The sequence below is a fragment of the Propithecus coquereli genome, unplaced genomic scaffold (genome assembly GCF_000956105.1).
Source record: "Propithecus coquereli isolate 6110/MARCELLA unplaced genomic scaffold, Pcoq_1.0 Scaffold51, whole genome shotgun sequence".
NCBI lineage: Eukaryota > Metazoa > Chordata > Mammalia > Primates > Indriidae > Propithecus > Propithecus coquereli.
The window spans coordinates 2,000,025-2,010,480 of NW_012150952.1; positions in this window are offsets into that span (position 1 = coordinate 2,000,025).

Sequence of the window (10,456 nt, forward strand, 5' to 3'; positions counted from 1 at the left end):
CCAGAGCCAACTTTGGATCACAAATATTATTAACAATTTTGTACCCTTTGGTACAAAAATCCATGTTTTATGAACATGGCTTTAAATGCAAGGTGAGTTAAAGTCCAAAGTAAGTTTTTAGAGTGAGTTTTCTTACCTTTCATTTGCCTTTCCATGCCAGCACCTTAAGACAGAATCCATACGTAGGCAAGGTAGAATGATTATGCTGGGGAAGGCAAAACATATACTGTACTTGAAAAGGAGGCTGAGGCAGAATAATGTAGGAGGCTGCCCATTGCAGATCAGTCAGAAATAATCATCTTTAAAATGTTTTTAAAGTAAATCAACAAATATTATTTAATTTAAATGGAACCATCCATTTATTACATAAAGCAAGATGAGTCTATAGCATGAAATCACAATCTATTATTTATGCTCATTTTGAAAAAATTTTGTTTCAAAGTGTTTTATATCCTTGAAATTGCAGGATAGCTGATCCCAAGGTAGTGAGTTATCCCAGCTGGTTGTTCAGTCAGTGACAGATCAAACTCCTTGTTCTACTCTTTCCCTCTTCTCACTACTGCACTCAACTAGTCTAAAAATAAATAAAAATTCTTTTTAAATTGCAGGGAAATGGGGAGGTCAAGAAAGTTCTCAGAGTTACTCAGAAATACTCCAGATGTTGGCCCTCCATTGTGCAGTTCTGGAATCTTAATGTTCTGTTCGTCCAGGGGTGATTGGACCCAGGGAATTTTGTGTCACAACATTCAGGCTCAATTAGGACAAATTTGATGCAGAAAAGTCAATTTCAACATGTATAACTAGAAATATTTCTTTTCACTGGGAAATCTACTTAGAAAATACAATTGATATGTTTTTGAAAATGGAACCAGAACCCAGAAATGTATACATAAAAGCATACTCTAACCTCTGCTCATCTGGGGACCCGTCTCTTCCTACCTCCAACAGTTGTGCCAAGCAAAGTCAGAAAATGGACCGAATTTCTATCAACCTCTTTCAATATTTTAACTTGCTTTTCTATTTTTCTGATCACACACTCAGTTCCCTAGTTGTTTCACAATGGTAGCAACAATTATCCTCTTGTCTCTGAGCAAGAACACAAGGACTGCTGTCCGTACACTGGGGAGCAGGCAGGTTAACATTAACAGTTAACAAAAACTCCAGTTCCTCTTTGCCGGTTTCTCTTAAAGCCCAGATCCTGCTGCCAGTCCTGCAAAACCAACAACCTGCATTTTCTTCTTTTGGTCCCACTCAGGGCATCTTCTCACAAAAGGTACCAAAGTCCCAAAAGCCCTTCTGAGTTAAATGCCACTTCACCCTGTAAAGTGTGGGAGAGGGAAGTGATTGGAAAGAGAAATAGGAATTTCTGAATCTGACGATACCAAAGAAAAGGGGAAAGGATGGGGCCTGCCATCTTCTATCTCAAGGTTGGCATTAAGGGAAAGAAAGAGATGAAGGGACGGGAGTAGAGGCAACAATTACACCCCCGACCCCCACTGGCCAATTCTCTCCTATTTCTCTCTTTTCCCCACCTGTTCTCTTTGGTCCACCCTCATTCCCTTTGTTGAATTTTCCTTTGCAGCTCTCCCTCTCCTGGAGAGAACTACACTCTTCTCTAGCTCAGTAATCCTTCAAGATATCTGTTCCTCCATGAAGAAGTCCTCACTGAGTGCCTAACGCAGCAAGACGGACTAATAGCTGCCGATCAGCACCAGCACCAGCACCACCAGGGCGCCTCTGCTATGCATGGCCCGTGGAACGAAGACCAGCTCATGGCAGGTTCTACTGCTGTCACGGTGCACTGCCTGGTCCTGCCATCAGAGTGGTAAATCATACAGGAGAGAAAACACCACCTAACAGTGAATGTAATCATTTTGTCTTGCAAGAGAATCTCACCGAGTTGGTGACTATATTATTTTCAAGATTTTTTTAAACAACATGGTTAATTTTGTTAACCTCCATGCCTTCATTTCTCATGAGCATGCATGGCAGGTCTTATTTCTGTGAGCATACAGTGGAGCTTGCTCTGCACTTAAAAGTCATAGACGTGCAGGCTGCCAGACAGAAGCTGTAACAACTATGCGATGAGTTCCAGAGAACATGGCTCATTTATCAAAGCGTCAGTAGACAATTAAAGTAATGCACCAAAAGTCAACTTGAAATTCAACTCCTGCAACGGGCCTTTACTCTGCTTCTGACGTAGCACGTACTTCTCTCTGACGTGGAGCTCAACAAGGTGAGGCCCCAAAGGGCTGCCAGGCACGCTGCCTTCTTGGAACTCTTTGGGGAGTTGTCTCTGCAATCCTGGATAACCAATTAAACCCGAAATGCATTCCTAACACAAAGACAGCCATCTAAAGGAGTATTTCGAAAGCATCTAGAGAATTTCTTATAAACAAGTCTGTAGGAACCAGCCCAGATCCACTAAATCAAATTCCCCAAGGAGAGGGCATAGCATCTGTGTTGCTAAATACCCACCAGGTGATTCTGATGATTAACAAAGCTTGGAAATTACTGACCCATAATCAGAAGATAAAGGAACCGACATAGGAGGCGGCCTAGACTGAGACTTCTTCCCAAGAGGGCTGTGAGGAAGACACCTAATCAGATTTTCCCCTTGGGGTGTTTGAAGGTGACACACACGGAAAGAAAAGGGAGTTCTTGGCAGCAAAACCCGAGAGACTCTCAGAGAGACGGCTGTAAACTCATGGGCGGAGACCACAGGAGGGACAGAACGAAGCTTAAGCAAAGGCAGAAGCAGCTAGAGTCTTTGGAGGTGTTGGAAGCAGAGACTGAGCACTAAAATGGAAGCATCATCGGAACCAGAAGCAAAGGCGGGGCTCCCAGGGGACGAGCTGCGGCGGCCACACCTGGACACAAGGCCAGGCCGGCCCATGGTGCTGGGTGTTCAGGAGCGGGGAAGATTTCTTCCCCCTCTTGACATTCCTGTGTTTCCTGCAATAAACCCCCATCACCTGAGATACCCCGCTAGACCTAAATCACTCACTGGTTTTATTTCTTTGAAAAGAAAAACAAAAAAGGATTTTTCGAGGTGTATGTCCTTTCAAAGACCATAGCAAAGGCTCCTGAACATGAGTTCAGTCAACACAAACTGAGGTGAATGTATAATATATACCTATTTATGAATGACAAAAAGCAATATCGCTGATAAATGTGCGTGTGCATGCACACATACCTCAGTCTATGCAAGTAATAAATCCCTTCCTCGTTTTCTGTCAAAGCCAGATTTCTGAGAATTCAAGGCTTTGGAACAATCCCTTGAGCAGTGAACCAGCCAAGGTAAATACCACTTTATGAAGACTCTTGGGATTGGCAGCCAGGTGTGGTCTGGCAACACCTGGGCTTAAATCTTAACATTCAAAATGGCATCAGTATAAAACCATGTACTTTAAGAAAATTTAACAGGTGAAAATTTGAATTTAAATCAACAACTCAAAGAACTCCCTTTTGTACAAAACTTTATCATCAGTTTCATCCAAATAGGTACGTTGTTTTGATCATTGCAAATAATTTTAATTTTCAAAATAGCTATTTCTCTGAATCACTAAATATACACATACGTGTATTTAAATGCTACAAACTAGAAAGTGTATATCACACACATTTTCTAATTCACAAATGAAGGAAATATTTTAATTCCTAATGCAACTGAAGGAAATTAGAAATATTTTGCCCGGCCAGGAACAGTGGCTCATACCTATAATCCCAGCATTTTGGGAGGTTGACAGGAGGATCATTTGAGGCCAGGAGTTCAAGACCAGCCTGGGCCACATAGTGAGACCCCCTATCTCTATAAAAAAAATTTTAAATATTAGCCAAGTGTGGTGGCAAGCACTGTAGTCCCAGCTACTCAGGAAGCTGAGGCAGGAGGATCCCCTGAGCTAGGAGTTCCAGGCTGCAGTGAGCTATGATCTCACCACTGCACTCCAACCTGGGTGACAGCGTGAGACCCTGTCTCAAAAAAAAAAAAAGTTGACATACAATTCAGAGTTTAATTTTTTTCAATTAAGGTCAACTTTTCTCTTTCTTCTTTAAATCATATCTTTCCTATCTTATGTCATTCCATTCCAGAAAAAAAAAAATGAAAGAATGAAAAATAATACAAAATGGGAGAGTTGTGATATTTCTGTCATAAATAAGACACCAAAAGTAAAGCTATGTTCCCTAGCAATAGTTAAAAATCCTCTATAATATCACACCATCTTATATGGGGAAAGAGTTACACTAAATTTAGAACATTTTGAATGCATACAAAGCCAAAATGGTGAATAAGAAAAAGGAAATAACAAGCTGTGGAACAGGTGTCAGCCTCCCCAGACAGAAAAGTTTGTGTGACTATTGGAACCCTGGAATTGGTTTATCAGTCATTTGAGGACATAGAGAATGCAGAACAATTGTCTTTATCTGCAAAGAATTTCTGCTTAGCATCAGACAATTGTGGCATAAACATCAAGAAAGAAATGTCTCACACAGACTTTCTGTATATGATGTTACACTAGAGGGTATAAACATGATTTCTAAGGCTATTCATAGTCCTTGGTTCTTGGTTAGCAATCCTAACAATTTCGTGATGTAACACTTCTTTTTCCTTTAAGATTATACTCTAAGGATAACTTTCCAAGTTACTTGCATTCTTAAAGTGTTTTGCTACTCTTGACATGACTCAAGAAAGCTTCTCAAATGTTCAAAGGTATCCTCAAGGGACATATGGTTGCTTTCTGTTGGAAGAAGATTCTCCATGAGTCTCTTGCATTTTGCATGTATTATGAGCTGCAGCATTAACTTCCCTTTTGTTTTAAACTATGATTTTCTGGATGTTTGTATAGTAAACAGCCTTGGGAGATAGAGGTCTATCTCCCGCTGAACCGAGAGCTGGTTACTTCCCACCTGGTATAACACAGCTAATGTTTCCCTCTGCAGTGACGGTGGAGCAGGTTTGCCTGCAGCCCATTATAAAAGACATTTTACAAATATTTTATAAATCACAGTTTGAATCTGTGTTGCTGCACAATCAACCAGTGAAAGCCCATTGAGACAAATGGATCGATGAAGACTGAAATTTAAACTTCTGTTAAATTTCTCTTTGTTTTGAAAACAGACTCTCGTTGGTGTTCTTATTAAAGCCAAGCCTTCACTTAATTCTTGTTCCACACTGCAGCTTGTAGTATTAGCTGTGTTTTGGGGTCTCAAGAAAGGGCCTGGGTTGGCCCACAGGTGGTGCAAAGCAGCATGGGAGAAGCTGCGGACACAGAGAAGCTTGTTCCCTGCCAATGGTGAGAATTGTCCCTGGAAGGCATGATCAACCAGGATGGACTTAAAGTAGGGCAAGTATCCTGGGGGGAAAGCCTGGTCAGAGACTAGGCTTTTTAAAACATGACTCCGGGCTGGGCACAGTGACTCACACCTGTAACCCTAGCACTCTGGGAGGCCGAGGCAGGAGGACTGCTTGAGTTCAGGAGTTCAAGACCAGCCTGAGCAAGAGCAAGACCCCTCTCTATAAAAAATAGAAAAATTAGCTGGGTGTGGTGACTCACCTGTAGTCCCAGCTACTCGGGAGGCTGAGGCAGGAGGATTGCTGGAGTCCAAGAGTTTGAAATTGCAGTGAGCTGTGATGATGCCACTGCACTCCAGCCTGGGCAACAGAATGAGACTCTGTTTCAAAAAGATAAAAATAAAATAAAACAAAATAAGCCTGAGAATGAAGAGCTTGGTCTATCAGGAGTTTGGATTTTCTTTTAAGGAAAATAGGGTTCAAACAAGGGAATAACTTGACCATATTTGTACTTCAGAAGGATACTCTGGCTGTCATTTGGAAACTAAATTGGAAGTGGAGTAGCTTGAGGGTTAGACTTTTAGGTAACTTTTGCAGTAAACCAAACTAATAACCACAGAAGCCTGAACTCTGGTAGTAGCAATGGAAAAGGAGAAAAGGAGATGCATTCACGTGACAGGAGAGAGTAGCGACAGAATGTGTAGTTAGCTAGCTGTGGAGAATGAAGAGAGGAAGGCGTTAAGGACACGTCTTAGTGTCCCGGGTTTGGTGCTTGGCTGAATGGTAGTGCCGAGTCCTGAGATAAGAAAGTCAGTAGGAATATCAGGGTTGGGGAGATTGGGGCAGCAAAGAACAAGTCAAGTTCAAATGTCTGTAGCACATGTAAGTGATGTCTGGGGCTAAAGCTCAAAGAGAGATTGTGGTTGGAGTTATCAATTTGTGATGGATTATCACATTCAAAATGGTAGATCTAAGCTTGCATTTAACACACTGACTGCCAAACTAGAAAAAAAAATTTCCTTGGGGCCACGGTGTTTTATTACAAAAATAGAATAAGAACTTCAAAAACAAAACAATCCTTTCCAATTTAATGAAAAATTTGTTATTTTTTATTGTTTTCTGTGTGCGAGCTATATTGAAAAATAGTTCACATGGCTCCCAAGGTGAAGAGACGTGTGAGTTACATATGCTTCACAAGGCCCCAGGCTCAAAACTAGTATGAGTTAAATACAACTCACATGGCAGTTCATGTGTTAAAAAGAATTATAACTAGTAAATGTGTGTTTGCAAAAAGTACCCAATTCCAAGTTCCTATATGGTAGATCTAAACTCAGCTTTGTAAAATAATTGTAATAGGTAGATGAGTGTTTGCATAAAGTACCCACTTCCAAGTTCCCGTGTACAAGAGCATAGCCATTATTACATTATTGATTATAGTGGTAACAATAGTAATTTATTTTACAAATTGTACCTGAGTTGCAGTTATCCATTTTCTGGTTCACTCAGTACATTAATATGAAATATGCAGCATAAAAATTTAACTGCCAGGCAGATAGTCCCAATTTTTAAAATATTATACTTAACGAAGAGTTTTGAATCTCCCCAAGCTGCAATTCATTTTAGACTAAGAGACATTTCTTAGATTTTAATTAACTTTCCTTGAGTTTGCAATTCTGTTTTTCATAATAGAAGAATAGCTTTCTAAAGAATGGCATTAGGCTTAGCTTTCATTTATTATACAAGAATATTTTAAAAATTCCTTTTATCTTGTTATGCCAGAATCTTTTTTCTGTTATACTGCTATATCTTTGCCATCTCTATATTAATTTATCTAATCCTTGAGCACAGTTCATTTTTAAGTGCTTAATTATGCACCCCAAATATTCAGAAGAAAAGGCACTTTCTTTATGATTTTCCATGCTTATTATCCCAAGATTCCATGGAAAAAAAAAGGAATAGGAGTAGAAACTAGCACTCTTTTTAGTGGAAATCTCATGCTGTGCCAAAACTAGCCCACCCTTTAACAAACAATTATGCCTAACTGCTGAGGATTGGATAAAGAAAAATGAGTTTAAAAGGAAACTGAAAGGAGTATCAGGGATGTTATAGGAAAACCAGAAGTGTGTCATGACAGCCAAGATGAGAGTCTCCCTTGTTTGAGTCTGAATCTGGAGGAAAATCTTACAATGAGGCGGGATAGAGGTAAAATATTCAGCACCAAATTCTACACCTGTCAATCTTGGTTGGCTAAAAAATAGCAAAGGCTAAAATTACTCCTATATATAACCCTTGATCGTAAGAAAAATTACTGAAGCACAGTATTAACAAATATACACAAGCCTCTTGCAAATGGTTGGTCAAGGAACTCACTTCTTTTAAAAATCAGTTTAGAAATCAAATTAAGATATATATAGAAAACAACACAAGAAAAAAAGGAAAAATAAGAAATATTGTCTGAATGACGTTGCTATGGAGCAGACAGAATATGTAATCAAAGGTATACCCATAAAAATTTAAAAACAAGCCGGGCACAGTGGCTCATACCTATAATCCTAGCACTTTGGGAGGCCAAGGTGGGAAGATCACTTGAGGTCAGGAATTTGAGACCAGCCTGAGCAAGAGTGAGACCCCGTCTCTACAAAAAATAGAAAAATTAGCCAGGCATGGTGGTGCACACCTATAGTCCCAGCTACTTGAGAGGCTGAGGCAGGAGGATTGCTGGAGCCTAGGAGTTTGAAGTTGCAGTGAGCTATGATGATGTGGCTGCATTCTAGCCTATGAGACAGAGCAAGACCCTGTCTCAAAAAAAAAAAAAAAAATTAAAAAACAAACGCTTAAGGAAGCAATGCCCTCTACAAAACAAGAGCACAAAGCAGAGATATAAGATCATACAGACAAGATGATGAGAATGACATGAAAAAAGTGGAAAATAAAATATAACCAGAGTACAAATGAAATCTATATTGGAAATAGCACAAACAAGATACTGCTGAAAAGGCAGGAATACCGAGAACAAGATTGAGAAAAAAGAGACAAATGAAATGGAAATGAGTAGAGTAGAATACTTCATGAAAAGAACAACAAAAACCTTGATAAGTCAGTTTGGTTTTATTACCTTTTGGAAATGACCAATATGCAATAATAATGACACAGAGACCTAAATTGTTCTGTATAATGAGCAAAATGAGTTCTTAAAATGGGACTCTTTCTATCCTGATTTTTTCTGATGTCCCAAAAGTCCAAGAATAGCAAAAAAGATGCAAAGTATGTCCATATTTCAAAGTGATGTAGTAAACAGCCAATGAAAGATTCACAAGGAAGACAGTCAACACCCAGATGACTCAACATCCACCTCAAGGGATAAAAAGAGTGACATTCAGAGGCCTAGAGAGGGCTTCAGTGGAACCTTGAGGACTGTTTGACCTTAGTCACATGAAGACTGTAGAAAACCATAGTGAGTGCCAGGCCTGTGGCTGAAAAAGCCTAAAGTCAAGAAACTGTGTATGGCTAGATCCTCTGATGGAAGAGCAGGGAAAGGTGGCTGCACTGGAAATAGTTTGTGTTCACAGTTTGTTGAGACTAAGTACCAGATATGGGCCACGCACAAGAGAAAGCCATCCTGCAGCTGGACTTAAAAGGGGTTCAGGTAGAGGGAACACAGAGATGGGGAGACAGAGAGAAAGAGAGAGAGAGAGAACCATAAACAGCCACCCAAGGAGGCATTGCCCACATTTGGAGAACTTCAAATGAAAGATCCCCAGTGATGGGAGATCTCTCAAGAACTCACAAAACATTCCCTGGTAGGATGAGCTTGAAATGACTGCCAAGACGAGAATGCCCAGAGACCACCAATGCCAGATTATCACAGAACCAGTGAGGTACCACCTTCCTACACTCCTGCTTTTCCTACTTAATACTCTTACCAATTCTGGAAGATTCAGAGGCAGCCAGGTATATTGAGACAGGAAGGAGAAGTGTACACCATCGATTCTTCCGGCAAACAATTGAGTGCCAGTTTTGGCTTTTCTTGATTATTAAAACCAATTGATATAAGGGAGAAAATGAGGTATAAGACTTAATAACCCTTAATTTTAAGCATAATTCATCTATGAAATCATTCAGTTTTTCTAAACTATAAGAATGAAATTTGTTTGCATAAATGCAATTTCACCAAAGGCTCCTAAACTGTGAACTAATTTCATGAAATAGAATTCTATATCTAATTACAGTAATAATAGAAAAAGGGAGAATTTGACCACCTTCCTCCCCAGTTGAACGCTTCCCAGTAGAGAAGCAAACTTTAACTTTATGAAATTCAGAATGCTGGTTATTAAACTGCTTGAGAAATTTAGTTATTGAAATGGAGGCTGTTCTTGAGATTTAAAGGATTGGAGGACATTGATCAAAAGAGTTAAACTGCCCAACATTTCATTGAATGGGCCTGGGTGGGTTGGGGTGTGTGTCTTGGGGAGGGGGAGGGGAAAATAGAATTTTTTTTCCACTGCATTATTCTATGGAATTCTGCTCTTTCTAAATAACAGCTACATTAAGACACAAATTTTGCATTTCGGGAGGCAATCCAAAAGGGAGAGAGTGAGGTGCCAGAGTCGGATGATGAGACAGAGTCTATGAGAATGTAGGTCAGTGGGAAACGCTGTTCAATGATAAGGTGGAGGACTTAGAAACCCGTCTGGGATGCAGTGTCCAGTTGCTGTCGTGCTGTGCTTCAAGGTTGCAAACCCCCATGAACAAATCTTCAAGGTTCTGTTAAACAGAGTGTGGTTGGTACCAATTTAGTGTTTTTAAAAAAAAGAAAACAGAGTTTTGGGTTTTGGTGACTCAGAGAGTGAAACCCTTGGGCACTATATGAAGAAACGGGCCATGCTTTGCCCATGAGTTTTATGAGTGATATAACTACTGAGAACTGTGAGAATCTTCCAGTTCCTCGTTATTAGCAGGAATTGATCTAAGTGTCTTTTAGAGGCAAGAACTAGATTATTGTTAATCTAGTTAATGTGAAGTTATAGTTATCGCCAGCAACAACCGATAAATATTGATACTATGCATTCGTTTAGGAGATAATTATGAATTCTATCATAATATTCACAAAAATGTCAAAATTCCTTAAGAAACCTAAAAAGTGAATTTTTTTGTTATTAAATA